Source organism: Papio anubis, chromosome 7, assembly GCF_008728515.1.
Source record: "Papio anubis isolate 15944 chromosome 7, Panubis1.0, whole genome shotgun sequence".
Lineage (NCBI taxonomy): Eukaryota > Metazoa > Chordata > Mammalia > Primates > Cercopithecidae > Papio > Papio anubis.
In genome coordinates, this window is record NC_044982.1 from 111,663,910 (window position 1) to 111,690,639 (window position 26,730).

Sequence of the window (26,730 nt, forward strand, 5' to 3'; positions counted from 1 at the left end):
AGTATGCAATGGTATTGACCTTCCAAAAGCCACTAAGACATAAAATGTTACAAAGTTTTAGTATACAGTAGGGTTAAAAATGTGTTAGTATGTCCGCAAAGGGAAATATTTTATTTTCCAATACCTTTAAAATGTAACAAATAACAAACTCTAATTAAATATAATTTGTAATATGTAAATAATACCTTGAAATAGCAAGATTCCTGGCAGTTAAACTATTGAATTCCGTACTCTATAAGAAGCAAGAACTTTAGAGGATCATTTCATTTAGCTTTTGCTTATGACTTCCACTGTCCATATATGTCAAAGAGAGGGAGATGATCTTTCAATAGTTTACTAAAGAAATGAGATGCTTCATAAAATTGTTATGTGGTTGGCTTTTTACAGGGAAAATAAGAATTACAAAATGCTTACTTGCTTTATTTTTATGGGATATATATATAAAATATTGCTATACAGAGTCAGTGCAGTCCTTAGAAACTTACAGTTTTAGCAAATGTGATAGTCAGGCATAGTTTTCTTTTTAAACTTATGTGTAAAATAGTAGCATATTCAAATGATAGGCTAGTTGTTTGGTATGAAGAGGAGAGATCACTCTTGGTCTCACCTTGCCCAGTCTCATAGGCATTGTTGCACTAGAAGAAAATACACCACATGGGATTTTCACATGTCCAAGCTCAGTAAGTTTTATTAGGTGAAGTAAAGGAGTTGGGCTCTAAGGTGATTTTTGAATCAGCAGGTGATACAGTAGATGAGATTCGGGAAGTTATTCCAGGCACTAACCAGGTAAGAGTTGTAAATACATTTATGCACGGAATGACAAAGTTTTGGTCAACGAGGACCACTTAAGAGTGTAACATTGTTGGCCTGGCATGGTGGCTCACGTCTGTAATCCCAGCACTTTGGGAGGCCAAGGTAGGCGAATCATCTGAGGTCAAGAGTTTGAGACCAGTCTGGCCAACATGGTAAAACCCCATCTCTACTGAAAATACAAAAATTGGCCAGGTGTGGTGGCGCACACCTGTATTCCCAGGTACTCAGGAGGCTGAGGCAGGAGAATCACTTGAACCCGGGAGGTGGAGGTTGCAGTGAGCCGGAGGTTGCAGTGAGCTGAGATTGTGTAATTGTACTCCATCCTGGGCAACAGACTGAGACTCCATCTCAAAAAAAAAAAAAAAAAAAAAAAAGAGTATATATAACATTGTATTTTTCCTATACCTTGTCTATGTTTATTTGTAATTGTGCTTTATTTTATTTTTTGAGACAGAGTCTCACTCTGTTGCCCAGGCTGGAATACAGTGGCTCGATCACTGCCCACTGCAGACTCCACCTTTCTGGCTTAACCAATCCTCCCACCTCAGCCTCCTGAGTAGCTGGGGTCACAGGCATGTGCTACCATGCCCAGCTAATTTTTAAAACATTTTGTGGACATGGGGTCTCCTTACATTGCCTAGGTTGATCTCAAACGGGACTCAAGTGATCCTCTCACCTTGGTCTCCCAAAGTGTTGGGATTACAGGCATGAGCCACTGCCCCCAGCCCCTTATCTGTGTTTAGATACACCAATACCATTGTTATTGCCTATAGTATTCAACACAGTAACGTACTGTACAGGTTTGTAGCCTAGGAGCCATAGGCTATATCATATATCTGATATACATCTGATATATGATATATATGATATATGATATATCAGATATACGATGTTTGCACAATGATCACCTAATGATGAATTTCTCAGAATGTATCCCCATTGGTAAGAGATGTGTAACTGTAATACAGCTTTTGTTAAAGCCATGGTTTCTTACAAATAAAAAAGTAGAAAATAGCTTACATAAAAAAGCCTTAAAAAATTATTTTCACATGGAACAATCTTTGTGAAGTGTGCCTGTGTTTTTAAAATGAGAATTATATTTGCACTATGAAATATCCTTATTGTGTCAGAGTTTCTGTATATCATAAACCACTCTTTACATTTTTCATTATGCTGATTAGATAATAAATAATATTCAATTTAGAAAACCAGAAAGTTATATCTTCAAAATATGCTATGGAATGTAGAGGGATTGAAAATCTTTCCAGAAAGAGGCTGTTCAGGAGAAGGAAGTATATTATTTTGGATGTTAGACCTTCTCTTAGGAGAGAGGTGATATTTCCTTAGCCTCAATATGAGGAGGAGAGTTCTGCCAGAGTAGGTATATTCTGAAGGACTGTTTTTAGTAAAGAACCTCAAGAGCAGGTACTTCCCCCCTCCCCTAACCAGCTTTCTGGAAAATATAGAGCAGGTGGTATTTATGTGAGAAGGAACTTGGAGAAAGGTCAACTCTTACCTTAATTTTCCTTGCTTTCCCCATATTCACTTTTTAATCTTCATTTAGCCAAGTCATTAACTTGTTTGTTAAATGTTTGTTGTGTGCCTTTGTTAGGTATGTGGTAATTTTTTAATTCATGCTCATTTATTCAGAAGAGTTTCAAGTTGCCTGGTTTTTTTAAGTGAACTGTGTATTTTCTTTTTTGTTATATGTGTTCACAAAAGTTGGAGAAAGGTTTTTTTTTCCAATACATTCTATTAATCAAACTCATTTATTTTTATTATTACATTTGTTTTTAACTTGTATCGGTCCTGATTGAATCCTTTTACTTGTGTATCTAAGTGCTTAATAATTTTTTGATCATTTGGATCAAAGTGAGTTTAATGAAAATAGAATTTTGTGATAGCCCTTAAGCCAACTGGCCACATCCTTGATTTCCCAAATCAAGATCAGAAGTATAATTACTAAATTATATTGTTTTCTTTAGATATTCAGATAGGAATAGTAGGAATATTCATTGGAATAGTAGATTGAAGCCTTAACTTCATCCGTCTAGAACAACTAATACACTGTGGAACTTCAGTGCTACATTGGCTTACTTTAACTACATTGAGGCCATCTGGTCAGTTAGTGGGGTGTAGTGGCCAGCGCAGAGGCTGTTGGGTAGTCAACTATGGGTTTGAATCTTTGCCACTTACTAACTGACTGTGGCGAGATTATTTTTAATATCAATTCATCATCAGTAAGGTAGGGATGATAGTATCTGCCAAGTTACATGGTTGTGAAAGTTAACAATTTAGTTAAAGCACCTTGCATTCTGCCTGGGATAGTATATAGGTGTTCAATAAATGGTAGAGACTGTTAACTATTACTTACATTTTCTTTGTATATATTTTCTGCTTAAATTCATGTTAGTGCTAATAACCAAGATAATTTACATGAGTGTTTTAATTTAAGATTAGTGAGACTTTAAAAGCTTGTCTTAAAGTTGAAATACATCATGGTCTTTAATGTTTCTCTTCTTTTCTAAGTTTTTACTTTAATATAAATACCAAAAAATCAGAATGGTTTTTCTTATTTTGTCCTTAGTAAACACATTATGCTTCCTGTTTGAGATTTTGTTACCTTGTGGAATTTTTCATTAATATAGTATATAGCACAGCAGGGTTTTGTTTTTGTTTTAAACTAAAGATTGATCTTAATGAGATAGTGTTGAAATTAGGTAAGCTTCTCTTGCTACTATTTATCTCTTCCATCTTTATTTTTAACATTTTAATCATATGGCTCTCTGAAACTCCCTACAGCATGAATGAAAGACAATTTTTCTACCAGAAAGGAAGTAGCCTAAAAAGATTGTTATATCACCATTTATAAGTTCAAAATTCTTATTACTGAAGCTATATATTCATCCTTCAGCTACACGCTTGCTACCTTATGGATGTTTTAAAGACTGTCACCACCTTAGCAATATTCTGAGTAACTCGATTTTAATGTGATATATATTTTGTTGATGACTTTCAAAATAATTATACATTATTGAACATTTAATTATTAAATTACAAAGATAACTTAAACTCTGATTTTACATTCTAGGTACATTTCTGTGATTAGAAAATTCTCTCATGGTATTCTATTTATAATTAATATACCAAGTCAAACTAATTAGAAATATCTGAAGCCCCTAGCAAAATTTGTAATTAGACATGCCATTTATAATTAACTGACTCTTCTCATTCTTGCCTTTTCCTCTCCATTTGAATTAATCACTGTGCTCTTCCTTTAGTGATACTTGTGTTCCTATCCAAGACACTGATTAGAGTTTAGTGATCAGTGTTTGTGATATGTTATGGAGACTTATTTTATAGAAACCTTGCTTTTAAACTTTAAAAACATTAAAATACTTGAATTATATTCTCTATAAAGTATCACATTGAAGATTTTTTTTTTGCACATTATCAAGATAAGTATTTATTTTATCAGATGCTGAAGGCAAACAGAGAATAGACAGACTTGACCATTTTTCCTCTCTAGTACTTTAGTATCTGGATTTTTCTTGCCAGTCTGATCACTGATCACTGTCTGCATAGTTTTGACAGCATGCTCATTGACCCTGGGCCATTGATAGACCTGGTATGTCTTCATTTATTATTTTGCTAAAGAATTAAAAGTCTGATAAGCTAGGCAGTGTCCTGTGCTTTGGCTATGAAGAGGCAGGAGTGATATTTAAAGTGTTTATGAGTAAGTACAAAATAGGCACCAACCAGTTAAGATGGCTGTAGCGCTGGATCAGGGTCTTGAAGAACCCCTTCATCCTTTATGCTGTGTCAGGCTTTCTTGTTTTACCCACTGGGTTGTAGTGATGGTAGGGAGACTGGACCATCAGTAGGCACCTTAGGACTGGTGGAGTTTGAGGCAGTGACTTTACCAGACTATGTTACAGAAGTATTTCAGTGCTTAAGTACAACCCTTCAGGCTCTGTTGGTGTGTACCGGCTCAATATTAGCTCTGCCAAGAGGTGTTCAGTCATTGTCCTTAGAGAGCTTACTGTTCTCTAACTGTAAGAGACAGTTATAGTTTGAGAGGTACTTATGTAAGTATATAAAACATGCATAGGGGAAGATTGCAGCATCTTTTTTGGGAAAACCAGGGAAGACTTCCATAATGAGTAGAAACTTGCCAGGCAGGTTTAAGGAGGAGATTCTAAACAAGCAAAGGGGAAAATAGCAATTTCAAAGGCTTAGGGGCATAAGAGAGCATAGTGGATTCAGAGATCAACAGTTAGGAGCAGGAGAAGATGAAATTTTTCTCTGACACTTGCTTTATAAATTGGATAAATACATTTTAAGATCATATTTATAGTTTTGAAATTGCTCCATTTTTGATAGATGTATTAGTTCATTCTTGCACTGCTATAAAGAAATACCTGGACTGGGTAATTTATAAGGAAAAGAGGTTTAATTGGCTCATGGTTCCCCAAGTTGTATAGGAAGCATAATGCTGGCCATTTGCTAGGGTTCTGGGGAGGCCTCAGGAAACTTACAATCATGGCAGAAGGCCAAAGGAAGCAGGCATAAAGAGAGAGAGAGAGGAGGAAGGTGCTACACACTTTTGAACAACCAGATCTTATGATAACTCTATCATGAGAACAGTACTAGGGGGATGGTGCTAAACCATTAGAAACTGCCCCCATGATCCAGTCACCTCCCACCAGGCCCCACCTCCAACACTGGGGATTACAGTCTGACATGAGATGTGGGCGGGAACACAGATCCAAACCATATCGGTCGAGAACTGCTAGCCTGTCTGATACTTAGGTTCTTCAACTATATCTAAACTATTTTAGGTACAGGGAAAGGGAGAATAGGAATTTGTTATAGTTCAGGGCTATACTAAACATTCATAGAGCAAGAGTGCGATTAAACCGTTGCTTCTGATTCATTGAGAGGCTTCTAATGAGCAAACACAGATTCAAACAGATTGAGGATGGTAGTCTTTTAAATGAGATAAAACCGTTGCCCATGAGGCTTTTTGGCTGACATCATGAAACTAATTTTGCTTAATGGCTATGGAGGCCTACAAATTCAAATGTGCAGAAAACGCAGTAAATTGCTGGCCTGTCAGATTCTTGTTGCCTGTCATCTTTTATCTGAATGACAACTTTTGTATCCAGATTGTTAGGAGCAAGTATGTGGACCCCGTTAAGGTTATATTTGTACATGCATGAATAATTCAATTCAGAGCCTACTAAATACAGCAAATCGACAACAGTGGAGCAATCCATCTTCTTATACTTGTATAATTAGGGAGCACATCTATTGGATATCTCTTCTCGTATCAGAGAACTCGTGAAATAGGTCAGGCTTTCATAGTAGCGTAAGTTCTGCTTTTATTGCCAGAGTTGATGCCTTATACCTTTGAAATATAGTGAAGTCATGGAGAGCAGAGAAAACATTTTCTCTATGACTGTTCAACTCAATGAGTGATTTTAAAGCACCCATTATGTGCTAGGAATTATGTGAAATACAAAGATGAATAAGTGGCAGTTTTCTGTTTTGTTTTTATTTTTATTTATTTTTTTGGAACAGAGTCTCACTCTGTCTCCTGGGCTGGAGTGCAGTGGCACGATCTCAGGTCACTGCAACCTCCACCTCCTGCAAGCGATTCTCCTGTCTCAGCCTCCTGAGTGGCTGGGATTACAGGTGTGTGCCTCTGTGGCTGGCCAACTTTTGTATTTTTAGTAGAGACGGCATTTCACCATGTTGGCCAGGCTGATCTTGAACTCTGGACCTCAAGTGATCTGCCTGCCTTGGCCTCCCAAAGTGCTAGGATTGTAGGCATGAGCCACTGTGCCGGGCTTCTGTTAATCAAATTATATGATTTCCTCCATCAAGCTGTATTTAGAAAAAAATGTCATGATGATGGTGGTGGTGGTGGTATGTGTGTAGTGTTACAACAAAGGCTACAATAAAGGTCTGAGTTACATGTGAATAGATTATTTGCTTCAAAGATGGTTTTGAAATAATTGTTTTAAGTTTTTTGATGGCTTCATTTTTACAACACTTTCAATTAATGTTCCTTATCTTCTCTCTACTTTCTATTATATTGCATAATTGAAGGAATATTTTCAGTGAAATACATATTATGTTCCAATATTATTAATTCAACAGGTATTTAGGTAGCATCTACTAGGCCCTAGGTTTGGAGTGAACCAGAATGTGAAAGGTTGCTATTCATAGAATAAAATTACTTAGTAAAAAGGAAACCAAAATAATGAAGTTTTTACTTTCAGCCCTTTTAGTTTGATTAATGATATGAAAATAACATAATTCAGCCTTAAAGTCACAGAATTTATGTTTGATTTTGTAAATGTGTTGGTTTTTTTTCCTTTTTTTCTTTTTTTTTGAGACAGAGTCTTGCACTGTTGCCAGGCTGGAGTGCAGTGGCGCGATCTCAGCTCACTGCAACCTCCACCTCCCGGGTTCAAGCGATTCCCCTACCTCAGCCTCCTAAGTAGCTAGGACTACAGGCGTGGGCCACCATGCCTGACTAATTTTTTGTATTTTAGCAGAGATGGGGTTTCACCATGTTGGCCAGGATGGTCTCCATCTCCTGACCTTTTTAACTGCCCGCCTCAGCCTCCCAAAGTGCTGAGATTACAGGCATGAGTCACCATGCCCGGCCCGATGTGTTGGATTTTTATGTTCACAAAATTTATCTGAAGACATATGCAGAAGTAGACTGTCTACATTGAATTTTGATTACCTGATTAACATATTAAATCTGTGTTTTTTGGTAACATTCAAAATTATGGGTGGGCAAGGGACTTTAGAAATTGAGGGCATTCTCTGTGTTATCACTTGGTTAGAGGCAAATCTAGGGGAACAAAAAGATGAGAGTCACTACTATAACAAATTACCCCTTTTGTACCTTTGCTCATTTCACTGCCTGGAACATCTCTTTTTCTTCTCTCTGCTCATTTTCATATCTTACTCAAAGACTTTCCCAAGGTGGTACCTAAACATTTTCCCCTGAGGTGACATTTTGCTCTTTGGAATTGTATAACATTTTATCTATTACAACTTTCAAGATTCTTTAAACTTTTTTGTGCATACCTGAGCTATGTTTCCTATTGGATTATAAGCTTCCTGAAGGTATCATGGATGTCAAATTGGGCCATGAAGGATGGAAGGAATTTGGATAGGTGGAGAAAGGAAGTCATGTCCATAGGAGAGAAACCACATAGACCAAGGTCCATAAGACAAAACAAATGCTTTTTCAGAAATGCTAGTAGATTGATTGGCTGGGTTTAGGCAATATGTAAGTAGGGTAGAGGAAGATGAAGTGGGGAAAATAGGAAATGATCTTTGATGCTGAGTTAGTAAAATATGAAGGTCATCAGCACTTCACTTTTAGTTGATTGGTTGTGTGTAGGAAAGGCTTACTAGAGAGTTGGAGGAGAGTGTACTTACTCTATTGTACCTCTTTTTTAATTCCCAGATTACTTCACTAAAGGAAAAGGGAACCAATATTGTGGTGAGATGTAAAGTGCTTTCAACCCAGGATACAGTAGATCCGGAAGACAGAAACCTATGAGCCATAGTCAGCGCCTTTGCAATATCATGGGAAGGAAAGATGGTCTTCGTGCCTCCTTCTAGTTCTGATACACTGTGATGCCATGGCACAGTTCAAATCTTTGGATCAGAGCCACCACTAAGACCTGTTTCATCCATTTATGAATTATTTAGTTCAGAAGTCAGTAGACCTCTCTAAAGATCCCCTTTAAACTTTTAAACTTTGTGGCCATATACTACCTCTGTTGCATATTCTTGTTTGTTTATGGCCCTTTAAATATGTAAAAACCATTCTTAGCTCATAAATCAGACAAAAACAGGCCCTAGGCTGGATTTGGCTCTTAGGCTATAGTTTGACCACTGATTTAGTTGATTAGGGTACTTGTTACTGCACATATGATTTCTAGAATATAGAAAACCAAGACCAACTTGGTGATAGTGTTTTTCCATCTGTCTGTATTTTCAGTGACGACTCATAGGTTGTATTTTCTAAGGGTCAAGAAGCTAATACTTACCAAGAACTCTCCATTTGCATTCCTGCAGTGTTGGTAATTTTGTGTTTCGGGTTTGTGCTATCTTTCTAAGTGCTGTGAAAACTCCCTGGTGTCTGAGACTATTCGTCTTTACTATCTGTACCCTGATTCACATACAAATATTTTCTGTGTTGTATCCTTAATGTCTGAGACTATTTTACTCATCTTTACTAGCTGTAACCTGATTAGCACACGTTATTTTAGTACTTCTTAATGGTTATTAGTATAAATAATGCATTTGTATTTTATTGTAAAGTATGAAGTTTTACACTTTTTGAATACAACGTGCACATGCAAATGTCAAACTTGAGAAAGCAACATATTTTATAGTTAAAATTAAACATAGTGATTTAATTTCAGTGATCACTGGTTTAAAATCTTGTCTGGATTAGATTCTTCTATATGTGTTCTTTCTGTTTTGCTCATGTGCATTCCCTATAATGGAGTAGTTATCTCAGATTTTTCTGTCATGAAACATTAGTGCATATAGTCCCCTGCGTATAGTCATAATCCCTTGTCCCCAGTATCTTGAATTGCTACACTCACTGCTGAACACAAAACAAATATCAAAACAAATATTTTCTCACTTTATTTGTTGATTACAATTTGTTAATGATATGTATCCGGTATTTCTATTCGATTAATCAAACACTTCTTGCTCTTTGCTTAATGCTCTGTCTCCATTGTCATACTTATTGCTTTCTATGTTTCATTTATATTTTTCTATAATTTCTTAGAGTTTTAAACACTCAAGCAGTTTTTATAGTGGTAAAATTTTAACTTTTTTTTTTTTTTGAGATGGTATCTTGCTCTGTCACCCAGGCTGGAGTACAGTAGTGTGATCTCAGCTCACTACAACCTCCGCTTCGCAGGTTCAAGTGATTCCCCTGCCTCAGCCTCCCGAGTAGCTGGAATTACAGGCACCTGCCATCATGCCCAGCTAATTTTTTTGTATTTTTATAGAGATGGGATTTCACCATGTTGGCCGGGCTGGTCTGGAACTCCTGACCTCAGGTGATCCGCCCGCCTTGGCCTCATAAAGTGCTGGGATTACAGGCATAAGCCACCATGACCAGCCCAAAACTTTTAGTTTTTTAAGTAAATAAATGCTCAAAACTCATAACATTTTAAAATGAGTAGTTATCAATACAGATTCTTATAAACACATTCACACATTGTAATACATTCTAAATATATGTTATATATTACATATTAAGCACTGTAGAAAATTTAACCTTATTTTCAGGAAGATTAGGTAAACAGATAATCATGAATCCAAACAGTTTTTATAGTCACAACTTACCTCTCATTTGCCAGTGTAAAGATTATAAACAGATGTGGTTTACAGATGATAGTTGATGCTTCCACATTCACTGGCAATGGTGATCTCTTAAAAGGCCCATCTAGCTGAACCTTGGAGAAACATACCCAAGCTTGGAGGTATCCCTCTACCACTTAGAATGCAGTTTGTACATGGAGGCATGTAATAAATACTGAATGAATGAATTATTAAAACCTCAAGCTTATTCTAGACTTAAGCTCTCGTTCTCAACAAAATACCACCGAATAAACATAAAAATACCTACTGAGAGCATTTTGAAAGTATGTAACTTAAGGAAAAATTAAAATTACCTGTGTAATATTTATGCAAAGCAAAGCACTATTAACATTGTATGTATTTCTAGTCTTTTCTATGCAAATGTATGTATTACACATTTGAAATTACCCAATAGATGAGCATTTTCCTATCATTAAGCATTTTTATTTTACTTTTAAAATCCACTTTAGTAAAATGATTTATGCACAGTACAGTTTGAGGGGTTTTGACTAATGTGTATATCCTTTTTTTTTTTTTTTTTTTTTTGAGACGGAGTCTCGCTCTGTCGCCCAGGCTGGAGTGCAGTGGCGCGATCTCGGCTCACTGCAAGCTCCACCTCCCGGGCTCACGCCATTCTCCCGCCTCAGCCTCCGAGTAGCTGGGACTACAGGCGCCCGCCACCACGCCCGGCTAGTTTTTTGTATTTTTAGTAGAGACGGGGTTTCACCATGTTAGCCAGGATGGTCTCGATCTCCTGACCTCGTGATCCACCCGCCTCGGCCTCCCAAAGTGCTGGGATTACAGGCTTGAGCCACCGCGCCCGGCCGACTAATGTGTATATCCTGTTGACAACTGCCATAATCAAGATATAGAACATTTTAATCACTCTTAAAAGCTTCTCTTAAGCCCCTTTGCAGTCAATTCTTTCATACAACCTTTGGCTCCTGCAATAACTTACCTGCTTTCTGTCCGTGGAGATCAGTTTTAACTGTTCTAGAATCGTATACATGAAAACATTGAGTAGACAGTACAGAGAGTTCCTATGTATGCCCTTTACAGTTTCCTCTGTTAGTCTAAGCATCTTTGATAAGCAGTTTTAATGATTGCTTAATATTTTAACTTATTTAGCAAATCATTTGTATGTTTAGTTTGCTTCTAGCTCTTTTTTGAGATGGAGTCTCGCCTGGTCACCAGGCTGGAGTGCAGTGGCGTGATCTCAGCCCACTGCAATCTCTGCCTCCAGTGTTCAAGCAATTCCCCTGCCTCAGCCTCTTGAGTAAATGGGATTACAGGTGCACACCACCACACCTGGCTAATTTTTTGTATTTCAGTAGAGACGGGGTTTCACCATGTTGGCCAGGATGGTCTGCATCTCCTGACCTCATGATCCGCCCGTCTTAGCCTCCCAAAGTGTTGGGATTACAGGTGTGAGCCACCGTGCCCAGCCTTTCTAGCTCTTTACAGTCATAAATGAGCTATGATATAAATGTTTGAATTTTTGATTATTTAGGACAGATTACTAGAAGTTACTGGATCAAGGATTTGAACTGCTTCTTTTTTTAATTTTTTTTGAGTCGGAGTCTCGCCCTGTCACCCAATCTGGAGTGCCGCGGTGCGATCTTGGCTCACTGCAACCTTCACCTTCCAGGTTCAAGCAATTCTCCTGCCTCAGACTTGCATGTAGCTGGGACTACAGGCACCTGCCACCATGCCTGGCTAATTTTTGTATTTTTAGTAGACGGGGTTTCACCATCTTGGCCAGGCTCCTGACTTCGTGATCCACCCACCGTGGCCTCCTGAAGTGCTGGGATTACAGGCATGAGCCACCGCGCCTGGCCAGGATTTGAACTTTTTAAGGCTCTTGATGCACGTTGCAAAATTGTTTTCCAGAAAGATTTTACCAATTGCTGGGCGTGTGGATCATGCCTGTAATCCCAGCACTTTGGGAGGCTGAGGCACGTGGATTGCTTGAGCCCAGTAGTTCAAGACCAGTCTGGGTGGACAACATGGCAAAACCCCATCTCTACAAAAAATACAAAAGTTAGCAGGTCTTGGTGATGGGCACCTGTGTAGTCCCAGCTACTCAGGATGCTGAGGTGGAAGTATCACTTGAGCCTAGGAGGTCTAGGCTGCAGCGAGCTGTGATCACGCCCTGTACTCCAGCCTAGGTGACAGAGTGAGATCCTGTCTCAAAAAACCCAAAAAACAAAAACAAATTTACCAATTTAAATTCCTATGAACAGTGTACAGAAATGCCTGTTATATTACATTATTATTTTATATATATTATTACGTTATCACTTGTAGCTGTCAGTATAGCCTACATTGTGCTGTAGCAACAGTCCTAAAAATCTAAGTTACATAATACAACAAAATTTATTTCTTGCTCATGTTACATGTCTAATACATATCAGCAGGGTTTTTTTTTTTCTCTTCAGAGCCATTTAGTGAACTCCATAATGACTGGAGTAGCTGAGAGGTCTGTAAGTTGTGTAGTTGGTCTTAAAACTTACACCTAGAAATGTGTAACATCACATCCATGTACATTTCGGTGGCTAAAGCAAGTCATGTGCCTACACCTAAGTTGAAAGAGGGCAATGAGGTACAATCTCACCATGAGTCTGGTAAGGAGAAGAACTGGAAGGGCACCAATGACTATAATCTTATTTTTAAAACAATTATAATTTCATTGATCAAAGATGGTATCTCATTTTAATTTTATTTTCTTTGCTAATGTAGAGAACAGTTTTCCATTTTTTCATACTTACTAGACATTGGTTTTATTTAATTTATGTATTTGCTTATGTTTTATAAACATGTGCTATTGATTTACTTTTACATTTCCAGATTTTTAAATTCTGTATTTTCTATGAGGATGAGCAATCATGATATATTATTATAGGGAGTGTAAACTTTAGAAAATACTTTCTTTTGAAGAATTGAGTTGATGAGGGAAATCGATTGTTTTCTCCTGTTAATGTGGTACCTGTTTTGATATCCTTTTTTTTTTTTTTTGAGAGAGTCTTGCTGTGTTGCCCATGCTGCAGTGCAGTGGCACGATCTTGGCTCACTGCAACTTCTGCCTCCTGGGTTCAAGCAACCTCTGCCTCCCGGGTTCAAGCGATTCTCCTGCCTCAGCCTCCCGAGTAGCTGGGACTATAGGCACACGCCGCCATACCCAGCTAATTTTTTTGTACTTTTAGTAGAGACAGGGTTTTGCCACATTGACCAGGCTGCTCTCAAACACCTGACCTCAGGTGATCTGCCCACCTTGGCCTCCCAAAGTGCTGGGATTACAGGCGTGAGCCACCATGGCCGGCCTGTTTTGATATACTTTTAATTTCAAGAAATATCAACATTAATCAAAGACAATAGAAAGTCCAGGAGAATTTCTTAATTCTTGACATTCTACAGATACCTAAAGAACAGCTTGAACATAAAAATTTAGGAGGTAAATGGGTCAAGTTAGGGTTCTGTTGAAATAATTAAATTTCCTGCTCAGATTCAACCATATTAACCATGTCTTTTTCTGTTTGTTTTTTACAATTCAGGTATCTGCCCAAACTGGAACTTATGCTGTAGACATTTCTTTGTGGTTTATCTAAAAACCAAAGGTGAGATAATTTATGAATGCATTTGCCTTTTAATATATATTTTATAATGAGAAAGAATTGTTTCTGAAAAAATTTAAGGCAATACCAAGTATCTTTTCCTCTGAGTGTTTTAATAGGAAACTTATAAAACTACATATATAGTATGCTTACTTTTAAGCATGTTTATAAGACATTTGAAATAAATGAAACTTGTTCTAGTGACAAAATACTTTTGAGTGAATTTTTTCTTTATCTTTAATACTCAAAGATGAAATTCATACTGCTATTCTCTGATACACTTGAGAATGTATTGGCATTATGATCTCATATTCTTGAAGACAAATCTTCCATTAGTTAAATCATAGATTAAAACGACTGCTAACTATTTTAATGGGCCAGTTATTAAGAACTTTCTACCACTCTGCTCTCTTGGACTTAATGACTTTCTGTAGTTCCCTGTTTGGGAGCCTCTGTAATAAGGATATATACACATCAGTATGTTAATAGTTGGCTTCTATAGAAAGCCTCCCATTTATAGAAAGCTTCTATAGATAGCATTGCACTCTAAAGGTAGGATCATAGCCTTTGCCAGTTTCTTACCTGTCTTGGCTCAAGTCCTCTTCTTGTTAAAGTTTTTCCAAATACACCCTTGTAAGTCTCTCATCTGGTCTTTCCACCTTCAGTCTGACTGTTCTGTAAGCCATTTTAATCATTGTCAACAGATTATTTTTTTCTTTAAAAGAATGTCAGCCTGTCAGTCTACTACTCGGAGTCCTTCAGTATCTGCATTCCTTAAGGATTATTTTACAAACTCCTTTACAGAGCAGTAGTGGTCTAGATATGATATGAACACTAGCATCGTGTATTCATATTATATCTTTACTGAGAAATAATTCCCATGCCATAAATTCCACCCATTTAAAATGTAAAATTCAGTAGTTTTTATTGTATTTACAGAGATGTACAACCATCACCACAGTCTAATTTTGGAATATTTTCATCACTCATTTTTTTCTTTGAGATGGAGTCTCTTTCATCCGGGGTGGAGTGCAGTGGCACCATCTTGGCTCACCGCAACCTCTGCCTCCCAGGTTTAAGCAGTTCTCCTACCTCAGCCTCCCTGGTAGCTGAGATTACAGGTGTGTGCCACCATGCCTGGCTAATTTTTGTATTTTTTTTTTAAATGTCCTTTCCCTGCATTTCCCTTGATTTAACCCACCCAGAATCATTTTCTGTTGTTCGTAATGAAAGAACATTGATCTGTACAAATGTTCATTTAAAACAGTAATGAACTAAACACATATTAAGGCAGTAAGACACAATTTCACTTATAAAACTAGAAAGGATTCTTAATAATGAATAGTACTATCCAGTTTTTTCAGGTTTTGGAAAAATGGCTCTCTTTATAATTACTGGTGGGAGTGTAAACAATTTCTCTGGAAGGCAATATATCAAAAAATTAAAATGTACACAAACTTTGATCCAGTCATATAAAAATTCTATGTAAAGACTTAACTGCAAGTATATTTATTGCTGTACTGTTTATATTAAGGAAAAATAAAAGTAATTACATAAATTGGGTGACCATATAACATATCATTCAAAAGGAAATACTTTTGGGAGTAAAAGGAGGCTCTATCTTTTTTTTTTTTTTTTTTTTTTTTTTGACACGGAGTCTCACTCTGTCGCCCAGGCTGGAGTGCATTGGCACGATCTTGGCTCACTACAAGCTCTGCCTCCCGGGTTCTGGCCATTCTCCTGCCTCAACCTCCTGAGTAGCTGGGACTACAGGCGCCCACCACCATGCCCAGCTAATTTTTTGTATTTTTAGTAGAGATGGTGTTTCACCGTGTTAGCCAGGATGGTCTCGATCTCCTGACCTCGTGATCCGCCCGCCTCGGCCTCCCAAAGTCCTGGGATTACAGGCGTGAGCCACCGTGCCCAGCCAGGAGGCTCTATTAATAATTATACCAAGACAAGAAACATAAACCAAGCCTGTTTCAGGCACACCGGGATAACAGTGGTCACCTTGTATATGATCAGGAGTTAGTATCATTATTTTAAGAAATATAAATAATTCACTCATGTGATTGTGGAGGCTGAAAATCCAAACTCTGCAGGTTTCATAATGGTGCCGTACATCCAAACAACAGAATCAATCAGGCTATTAAAAATGAGTATAATAAAATTATTTATTTGGGTCTGTTTCTAGAACTTTGTACCATTTCAATGATTTGCTTGTATATTTTTGTACCCATTTAAAAAAGATTATGGTTTCATGGTATGTTTTAATGTGTGATAAAGCAAATCACCCAATATTAGTTTTTTACAGTTCTTTTGGATAAAATGTATAATAGTTTGCCCACTTTCCCCAACATGTTAAATTATATAATACTTTGGGAAGAAATTCATGTTTAAATATTCTGCTTTTTAAGAATATGGAATTTATCTATTTTTGGTTTCTTTCATATTGCTCAGTGGAATTTTACAGTTTCTCTACATTTTCTGTTATGTTTATGCCTGGGCATTTTACATTGTTGTTATTGTAAATACTGTTCCTTCATCATTGCTATATAAAAGGTTATAGATTTTTGTATATCTATATAACCAATCCTTCTACCGAGTAGCCTTTTCTTTCTTTTTTAAAAAATTTTTTTTATTATTATACTTTAAGTTCTAGGGTACATGTGCACAACATGTTTGTTACATATGTATACATGTGCATGTTGGTGTGCTGCACCCATTAATTCATTTACATTACCTCATTACCTCATTTACATTAGGTATATCTCCTAATGCTATCCATCCCCCCTGTCCCCTCCCCACAATAGGCCCCGGTGTGTGATGTTCCCCTTCCTGTGTCCAAGTGATCTCATTGTTCAATTCCCACCTATGAGTGAGAACATGCGGTGTTTGGTTTTCTGTTCTTGGGATAGTTTGCTGAGAATGATGGTTTCTAGCTGCATCCATTTCCCTACAAAGGACACAAACTCAGCCTTTTTTATGACCGCATAGTATTCCATGGTGTATATGTGTCACATTTTCTTAATCCAGTCTGTCACTGATGGACATTTGGGTTGATTCCAAATCTTTGCTATTGTGAATAGTGCTGCAATAAACATACATGTGCATGTGTCTTTATAGCAGCATGATTTATAATCCTTTGGGTATATACCCAGTAATGGGATGGCTGGGTCAAATGGTATTTCTAGTTCTAGATTCTTGAGGAATCACCACACTGTCTTCCACAATGGTTGAACTAGTTTACAGTCCCACCAACAGTGTAAAAGTGTTCCTATTTCTCCACATCCTCTCCAGCACCTGTTGTTTCCTGATTTTTTTAATGATTGCCATTCTAACTGTTGTGAGATGGTATCTCTTTGTGGTTTTGATTTGCATTTCTCTGATGGCCAGTGATAATGAGCATTTTTTCATGTGTCTGTTGGCTGTATGAATGTCTTCTTTTGAGAAGTGTCTGTTCATATCCTTTGCCCACTTTTTGATGGGGTTGTTTGCTTTTTTCTTGTAAATTTGTTTGAGTTCTTTGTAGGTTCTGGATATTAGCCCTTTGTCAGACGAGTAGATTGCAAAAATTTTCTCCCATTCTGTAGGTTGCCTGTTCACTCTGATGGTAGTTTCTTTTGCTGTGCAGAAGCTCTTTAGTTTTATTAGATCCCATTTGTCAATTTTGGCATTTGTTGCCATTGCTTTTGGTGTTTTAGACATGAAGTCCTTGCCCATGCCTATGTCCTGAATGGTATTACCTAGGTTTTCTTCTAGGGTTTTTATGGTTTGGGGTCTAACATTTAAGTCTCTAATCCATCTTGAATTAATTTTCGTACAAGGAGTAAGGAAGGGATCCAGTTTCAGCTTTCTACTTATGGCTAGCCAATTTTCCCAGCACCATTTATTAAATAGGGAACCCTTTCCCCATTTCTTGTTTCTCTCAGGTTTGTCAAAGATCAGATGGCTGTAGATGTGTGTTATTATTTCTGAGGGCTCTGTTCTGTTCCATTGGTTTATATCTCTGTTTTGGTACCAGTACCATGCTGTTTTGGTTACTGTAGCCTTGTAGTATAGTTTGAAGTCAGGTAGTGTGATGCCTCCAGCTTTGTTCTTTTAGCTTAGGATTGTCTTGGCAATGCGGGGTCTTTTTTGGCTCCATATGAACTTTAAAGCAGTTTTTTCCAATTCTGTGAAGAAAGTCATTGGTAGCTTAATGGGGATTGGCATTGAATCTATAAATTACCTTGGGCAGTATGGCCATTTTCACGATATTGATTCTTCCTATCCATGAGCATGGAATGTTCTTCCGTTTGTTTGTGTCCTCTTCTATTTCACTGAGCAGTGGTTTGTAGTTCTCCTTGAAGAGGTCCTTTACATCTCTTGTAAGTTGGATTCCTAGGTATTTTATTCTCTTTGAAGCTATTGTGAATGGGAGTTCATTCATGATTTGGCTGTCTGTCTGTTACTGGTGTATAAGAATGCTTGTGATTTTTGCACATTGATTTTGTATCCTGAGACTTTGCTGAAGTTGCTTATCAGCTTAAGGAGATTTTGGGCTGAGATGATGGGGTTTTCTAAATATACAATCATGTCATCTGCAAACAGGGACAATTTGACTTCTTCTTTTCCTAACTGAATACCCTTTATTTGTTTCTCTTGCCTGATTGCCCTAGCTAGAACTTCCAACACTATGTTGAATAGGAGTGGTGAGAGAAGGCATCCCTGTCTTGTGCCAGTTTTCAAAGGGAATGCTTCCAGTTTTTGCCCATTCAGTGTGATATTGGCTGTGGGTTTGTCATAAATAGCTCTTATTATTTTGAGATACGTTCCATCAATACGGAATTTATTGAGAGTTTTTAGCATGAAGAGCTGTTGAATCTTGTCAAAGGCCTTTTCTGCATCTATTGAGATAATCATGTGGTTTTTGTCTTTGTTTCTGTTTATATGCTGGATTACGTGTATGGATTTATGTATGTTGAACCAGCCTTGCATCCCAGGGATGAAGCCCACTTGATCATGGTGGATAAGCTTTTTGATGTGCTGCTGGATTCGGTTTGCCAGTATTTTATTGAGGATTTTTGCATCGACGTTCATCAGGGATATTGGTCTAAAATTCTCTTTTTTTGTTGTGTCTCTGCCAGGCTTTGGTATCAGGATGATGTTGACCTCATAAAATGAGTTAGGGAGGATTTCCTCTTTTTCTATTGATTGAAATAGTTTCAGAAGGAATGGTACCAGCTCCTCCTTGTACCTCTGGTAAAATTCGGCTGTGAATCCGTCTGGTCTTGAACTTTTTTTGGTTGGTAGGCTATTAATTATTGCCTCAATTTCAGAGCCTGCTATTGGTCTATTCAGGGATTCAACTTCTTCCTGGTTTAGTCTTGGGAGAGTGTAAGTGTCCAGGAAATTATCCATTTCTTCTAGGTTTTCTAGTTTATTTGCGTAGAGGTGTTTATAGTATTCTCTGATGGTAGTTTGTATTTCTGTGGGGTTGGTAGTGATATCCCCTTTATCATTTTTTATTGCATCTATTTGATTCTTCTCTCTTTTCTTCTTTATTAGTCTTGCTAGCGGTCTATCAATTTTGTTGATCTTTTCAAAAAACCAGCTCCTGGATTCATGGATTTTTTGGAGGGTTTTTTGTGTTTCTATCTCCTTCAGCTCTGCACAGATCTTAGTTATTTCTTGCCTTCTGCTAGCTTTTGAATGTATTTGCTCTTGCTTCTCTAGTTCTTTTAATTGTGATGGTAGGGTGTCAATTTTAGATCTTTCCAGCTTTCTCTTGTGGGCATTTAGTGGTATAAATTTCCCTTTACACACTGCTTTAAATGTGCCCCAGAGATTCTGGTATGTTGTATCTTTGTTCTCATTAGTTTCAAAGAACATCTTTATTTCTGTCTTCATTTCGTTATGTACCCAGTAGTCATTCAGGAGCAGGTTGTTCAGTTTCCATGTAGTTGAGCGGTTTTGATTGAGTTTCTTAGTCCTGAGTTCTAGTTTGATTGCACTGTGGTCTGAGAGACAGTTTGTTATAATTTCTGTTCTTTTACATTTGCTGAAGAGTGCTTTACTTCCAACTATGTGGTCAATTTTGGAATAAGTGCAATGTGGTGCTAAGAAGAATGTATATTCTGTTGATTTGGGGTGGAGAGTTCTGTAGATGTCTATTAGGTCCGCTTGGTGCAAAGTTGAGTTCAATTCCTGGATATCCTTGTTAACTTTCTGTCTCGTTGATCTGTCTAATGTTGACAGTGGGGTGTTAAAGTCTCCTGTTATTATTGTATGGGAGTCTAAGTCCCTTTGTAAGTCTCTAAGGACTTGCTTTATGAATCTGGGTGCTCCTGTATTGGGTGCATATATATTTAGGATAGTTAGCTCTTCCTGATGAATTGATCCCTTTACCATTATGTAATGGCCTTCTTTGTCTCTTTTGATCTTCAATGGTTTAAAGTCTGTTTTATCAGAGACTAGCATTGCAACCCCTGCTTTTTTTTGTTTTCCATTTGCTTGGTAGATCTTCCTCCATCCCTTTATTTTGAGCTATGTGTGTTTCTGCATGTGAGATGGGTCTCCTGAATACAGCAGACTGATGGGTCTTGACTCTTTATGCAATTTGTCAGTCTGTGTCTTTTAATTGGACCATTTAGTCCATTTACATTTAAGGTTAGTATTGTTATTTGTGAACTTGATCCTGTCATTATGATATTAGCTGATTATTTTGCTCGTTAGTTGAAGCAATTTCTTCCTAGCATTGATGGACTTTTATTTTTGGCATGCTTTTGCAATGGCTGGTACCTGTTGTTCCTTTCCATGTTTAATGCTTCCTTCAGGATCTCTTGTAGGGCAGGCCTGGTGGTGACAAAATCTCTAAGCATTTGCTTATCTGTAAAGGATTTTATTTCTCCTTCACTTATGAAACTTAGTTTGGCTGGATATGAAATTCTGGGTTTAAAATTCTTTTCTTTAAGAATGTTGAATATTGGCCCCCACTCTCTTCTGGCTTGTAGAGTTTCTGCCGAGAGATCTGCTGTTAGTCTGATGGGCTTCCCTTTGTGGGTAACCCGACCTTTCTTTCTGGCTGCCCTTAACATTTTTTGCTTCATTTCAACTTTGGTGAATCTGACAATTATGTGTCTTAGAGTTGTTCTTCTCGAGGAGTATCTTTGTGGCGTTCTCTGTATTTCCTGAATTTGAATGTTGGCCTGCCTTACTAGGTTGGGGAAGTTCTCCTGGATGATATCCTGCAGAGTGTTTTCCAACTTGGTTCCATTTTCCCTGTCACTTTCAGGCACACCAATCAGACATAGATTTGGTCTTTTCACATAATCCCGTATTTCTTGGAGGCTTTGTTCATTTCTTTTTATTCTTTTTTCTCTACATTTCTCTTCTCACTTCATTTCATTCATTTGATCTTCAATCACTGATAATCTTTCTTCCATTTGATTGAGTCGATTACTGAAGCTTATGCATTTGTCACATAGTTCTCGTGTTATGATTTTCATCTGTATCAGTTCTTTTAAGGTCTTGTCTGCATTGATTATTCTAGTTATCCATTCATCCATTCTTTTTTCAAGGTTTTTAGTTTCTTTGCGCTGGTTACGTAGTTCCTCCTTTAGCTCTGAGTAGTTTGATCGACTAAAGCCTTCTTCTCTCAGCTCGTCAAAGTCATTCTCCATCCAGCTTTGTTCCGTTGCTGGCGATGAGCTGCGTTCCTTTGGAGAGGGATATGCGCTCTGATTTTTTTAATTTCCAGCTTTTCTACACTGCTTTTTCCCCATGTTTGTGGTTTTATCTGCCTTTGGTCTTTGATGATGGTGACGTACTGATGGGGTTTTGGTGTGGGTGTCCTTTCTGATGGTTAGTTTTCCTTCTAACGGTCAGGACCCTCAGCTGCGGGTCTGTTGGAGTTTGCTTGAGGTCCACTCCAGACCCTGTTTGCCTGGGTATCAGCAGCGGAGGCTGCAGAAGATAGAATATTGCTGAACAGCGAGTGTTGCTGTCTGATTCTTGCTCTGGAAGCTTCGTCTCAGGGTGTACCCAGCTGTGTGAGGTGTGATGTGTTGGTCTGCACCTAGTGGGGGATGTCTCCCAGTTAGGCTACTCAGGGGTCAGGGACCCACTTGAGCAGGCAGTCTGTCTATTCTCAGATCTCAACCTCCGTGCTGGGAGAACCACTGCTCTCTTCAAAGCTGTCAGACAGGGACTGTTACCTAAGTTTTGTATTTTTAATGGAGACAGAGTTTCACCATGTTGTCCAGGCTGGTCTCAACCTCCTAACCTCAAGTGATCCTATAGGCGTGAGCCACCTGCGTTGCCTTTCATCACTCTTAAAAGTACTCATTAGCAGTCTCTACTCATTCCAACCTCCCCTCAGCTGTTAATTTATTTTCTGCCCATTGTGGACATTTTATGTAAATGGAGTTGCACAATATATTGTCTTCTGTGACTAATTTCTTTCATTTAGCATAAGGTTTTTAAGCTTCATCCATGTTGAAGCATGGATGAACCTTGATTCCTTTTTATGGCTGAATAATATTCCATAGTGTCAGGAGCTTAGCTGGGGACACAGAGCTGAGCTACTTTAATCACTTACTGAATTAGGATAAGCAAGAAGTTAAACTTGAGAAAGTGCAGGCTGCCTTCTGTCAAGTGGATCAACACAGAGGTGGGGGTTTTCTCAATGCTGACGGAGCCCCCAGCAAAAGATTCCTGCTGTTTTATACATCTAGGGTGGGTTGGAGGAAAAGGTGCAAAGGCTAGGAGTGGAGGAAGATACTGAGTCAGAGTGAGAGGAAAGTGTTTTTAGTGTTTTCCCTCTGTTGAGGAGGCCTCTCCAGAGTTGCCTAAGGAAAGGCCACAGTTAAAGGCCACAGAGACTTCTGAATGAAGGTACCTGGGCTACTAATGTAGATATGGTAAAGAGCATGGCCATTTAGAAATACCTGAGTCTTGATTGCAGCTTGCTTTAGAGGTGTCAATGCACTGGGTATGCATCAAATCTGGTGTGGGGAGGGCAGTTTTCTCCTGTGAAGCCTGCCAGGTAAAGATTGTTTATGGTCTGTAATTGTTTATGATCAAGCTAAAAAAGGTGACCTGGCATGGTGGCTCACGCCTGTATCCCAGCACTTTGGGAGGCTGAGGCATGTGGATCACCTGAGGTCAGGAGTTTGAGACCAGCTTGGCCAACATGGTGAAACCCCATCTCCACTAAAACTACAAAATTTAACTGGGTGTGGTGGTAAGCACCTGTAATCCCAGCTACTTGGGAGGCTAAGGCAGGAGAGTCTCTTGAACCCAGGAGGCGGAGGTTGCAGTGAGCCAATATTGCACTTTTGCCCTCCCGCTGGGAGGCAGGGTGAGACTCCATCTCAAAAAAAAAAAGTTAGTTTGTTTTTCACTTTTTATTTTTTTCATCCACAATATCTATATGCCATATTTCATTTATCTATTTATCAGTTGTTGGACATTTGGATTGTTTCCACTTTTTTGGCTATTATGAAAATTCTGCTGTGAACACTTATTTGTGTATAAGTTTTTGTGTGGACATAGGGTTTCATGTCTCTTGATGTATACCTAACAGTAGAATGGCTAGGTCATTTAGTAACTCCGTGTTTAACATTTTGTGGAGCTGCCAAACTATTTTCTAAAAAGACTGTACCTTTTTACATTCCTACTAGCAGTATATGAGGGTTTTAATTTCTCCATATCCTTGCCAATACTTGCTATTGTCTGGGTTTGTTTTGTTTTGTTTAATATAGCCACTGTGGTATATGGTGGTTTTGATTTGTATTTCCCTAGTGACTTATGATGAACATTTCTTTTTGTATGCTTATTGGCCATTTGAACATTTTCTTTTTTAAAATTTTAGTTTTTAATTGACAAATAATAATTGTACATATTCATAGGTACATAGTGATGTTTTAGTACATATATGTTAGTGATCAGATAGGGTTATTAACATATCCATCATCTCAGACATTTATCGTTTCTTTATGTTGAGAACGTTCAATATCTTCTTCCTAGTTATTTGAAACTATGTATTACTGTTAACTATAGATTTTCTTCCTAGCTATTTGAAACTACATATTCCTGTTAACTATAGTCATCTTACTGTGGTATAGAACACTAGAACTTATTCCTCCTATCTATTGGTAATTTTTTATCCTTTAACAAATCTCTCTGTCCCTCCCTCTCCACTACCAATGAGTGAGAACATGAAGTGTTTATTTAACTTTTATTTCTGGCTTATTTTACTTAGCATAATGTCCCAGTCTCATCCATGTTGCTGCAAATGACAGGATTTCTTTCTTTTTTTTCCCCCCCCCCCGTTACTAAATAGCATTCTCTGGTCTATATATTCCACATTTTCTTTATCCATTCATCCTTTGTTGGACATCTAGGTTGATTTCATATCTTGGCTATTGTGACTAGTGCTATAGTAAACTCTTTTTGAAGAGATGGGATTTCGCCACGTTGCTCAGGCTGGCCACAAACTCCTGGGCTCAAGTGATCCTCCCGCCTCAGCCTCCCAAAGTGCTGGGATTATACACGTGAGCTACTGTGCCCAGCCCTTGTCTCGTGTCTGATCTTAGGGCGAAAGCATTCAGTTTTTCAGGATTAAGTAAGATGTTAACTATGGGTGTTTCATCACTGCCCTTTATCAGGTTTAGGAAGTTCTCTTTTAGTCATAGTTTGTTGAATGTTTTTGTCAGAAAGTGTTTGAGATAATGCTTATTGAGATCTTTCTGTATATGCCAGACCCTATGCTAAGTGTTTTATATTTAGCATTTCATGTAATCTTTACGGTAGTCCTATGAGGTAAAGACTGTTATTTTATCCTCAGATAGAATAGATGCAGTCAGATTGTTTGATTTCAAAACTTGTGTGTTCAATCGTTATCCATTAAAATTTCTGTACAAACCATACTGATTTATATGTTACTTTGTACATGCTAGTTTGCTCCTCCTAAAGTGCTCTCCTGCTGCCCCATATAAAGTTGATGGCTAAGCTATCACCGCACTTTGTACTTTTTCACTATGTTGTGATTGTTTGTAGATGTTTCTCTCATTTTAGAAACTATGCTTCTTGAATTCAGGGACTTTGCCATTTTCGTTTTTGAATCCCCCAGTGCTCAGTGGAGAGCCGGGAGAGAGAAATATCACAGAAGCAAAGAGATTAGAGTGTTTCAAAAAGGGTAGCAGTGGTCATTAGTGTCAGATGCTACAGAGAAAGATCAAGTAAAATAAAGTTTACAGCATGACTTTTGGTTTGGTCTTTTAGTAACCTTAATAAGATTGGTTTTTTGTTTTTAGTAGCAGTGGAGACAGAGGATAGATTCCTGTGTGTCGAGCAGTGAATGGGAGATGAAGAAGAGACTGTCAAAGAGTATAGACTACTCTCGTAAGAAGTTAAACTGTGAACAGAAAGAATGAGTTTAGGGTGCTAGATAGAGGGGGATATAGGGTACTTTTTAATATAGGAGAGGCTTGAACATGCGTATATACAGAGGTAGGGGAACAAGGAAACAGGTAAGAGCAAAATTGTGGAAGGAGAGAGGGAGAGAGGAGAATAATAGAACAGGCTCCTTGCAGAAATGGCAGATTGCATGTAGAACACTTGATAGAACACAAGATTTGCCTGAATGGCTTCTTTCTTCTGAGGGAAGGAGGTGTCCATGGCTGCAGCTAGTGACAAATTTGTGGATGTGAATTAGGAAATATAGGGAGTTTTTGTTTCCTCTGAAGCAAGGACAAAGTCCTTGGCTTGGCCATGTTGTGGGAAAGGGCAACAGGACTGAGATATGGGATTTGAGGGGAGTGGTAAAGGTTTGGAATAACTATTGTGGGTCTTGGAAGAGTTTGCTTACTAGAAACAGAAAAAGGTTTTGAGGGCCTCTGTCTCTCCTTCTATGTAATTTGAAAAAATAGAAAAGGTATGTGTGGTCAGAAATTTAGATAGTACAAAATGATTCATAGATAGTGCAAACGTACAAAAGTAAGTCTTTCACCTTAGATCCTCCATCTTTATTTTCAGAAGAAACTAACATTAGCAGTTGATTTACTTTTAAATTATTTTTGCAAACATACGTATGCATCAATATATATGGAGTTTATTTTGATCTGTGAGAATTTACTGTTCTACTTTTTGCTTCTTTTTTTAAGACAGGGTCTTAGCTCATGCCTGTAATTCTGGCACTTTGGGAGGTTGAGGTGGGCAGATCACTTGATGTCAGGCTTTTGAGACCAACCTTGGCCAACATGGTGAAACCCCATCTCTACTAAAATTACAAAAATTAGCCATTTATAGTGGCACACGCCTGTAGTCTCAGCTACTTGGGAGGCTGAGGCACGAGATCGTTTGCACCCTGGAGGCGGAGGTTGCAGTGAGCCAAGATTGTGCCACTGCATTCCAGCCTGGGTAACAGAGTAAGACTTGTCTCATTTAAAAAAACAAAACAAAACAAAAACAGTGTCTTGCTCTGTCTCCCAGGCTGAAGTGCAGTGGCATGATCACAGCTCACTGCAGCTTTGTACTTCTAGTCTCATGTGATCCTCCCACTTCACTCCCAAGTAACTGGGACCACAGGCATGTGCCACTATGCACTGCTAATGTATGTTTTTTATTTAGAGACTGGGTCTTCTTACATTGTCAAGGCTGGTCTTGAACTCCTGGGCTCAGGTAATCCTTCCACCTCAGCCTCCCAAGTGCTGGGATTATAGGCATGAGCCACTGGACCCAGCCTACTTTTTGCTGCTTAAACTTACTTCTGTATCTTGGAGATTTTTCCATATATGTAGATTTACTTCATTCATGTTTATAGCCACAGGATATTTTGTGTGTGGTTATAGTATAATTTATGTAACCAGCATTTGGATGAATTCTATCTTTACTCCTGTAA

General features: G+C 38.1%; 1 protein-coding gene across 7 annotated transcripts in view; it reads left to right on the forward strand.

The window, feature by feature from the left end:
• PEAK1 (pseudopodium enriched atypical kinase 1) overlaps window positions 1–26,730 on the forward strand; it is a 305,281-nt gene that overhangs the window by 43,254 nt on the left and 235,297 nt on the right. For 5 of the 7 annotated variants that reach the window (XM_031668449.1, XM_031668446.1, XM_017960817.3 and 2 more), the window contains exon 2: window positions 13,785–13,847. The exons of 1 other annotated variant lie outside the window; for it this stretch is intronic. The gene's annotated coding sequence lies outside the window, so the exon portion shown is untranslated. Of the gene's footprint in view, window positions 1–8,308; window positions 8,564–13,784; window positions 13,848–26,730 lie in introns of all 7 variants that reach the window. One more of the 7 variants, XM_031668448.1, reaches the window with a different exon arrangement.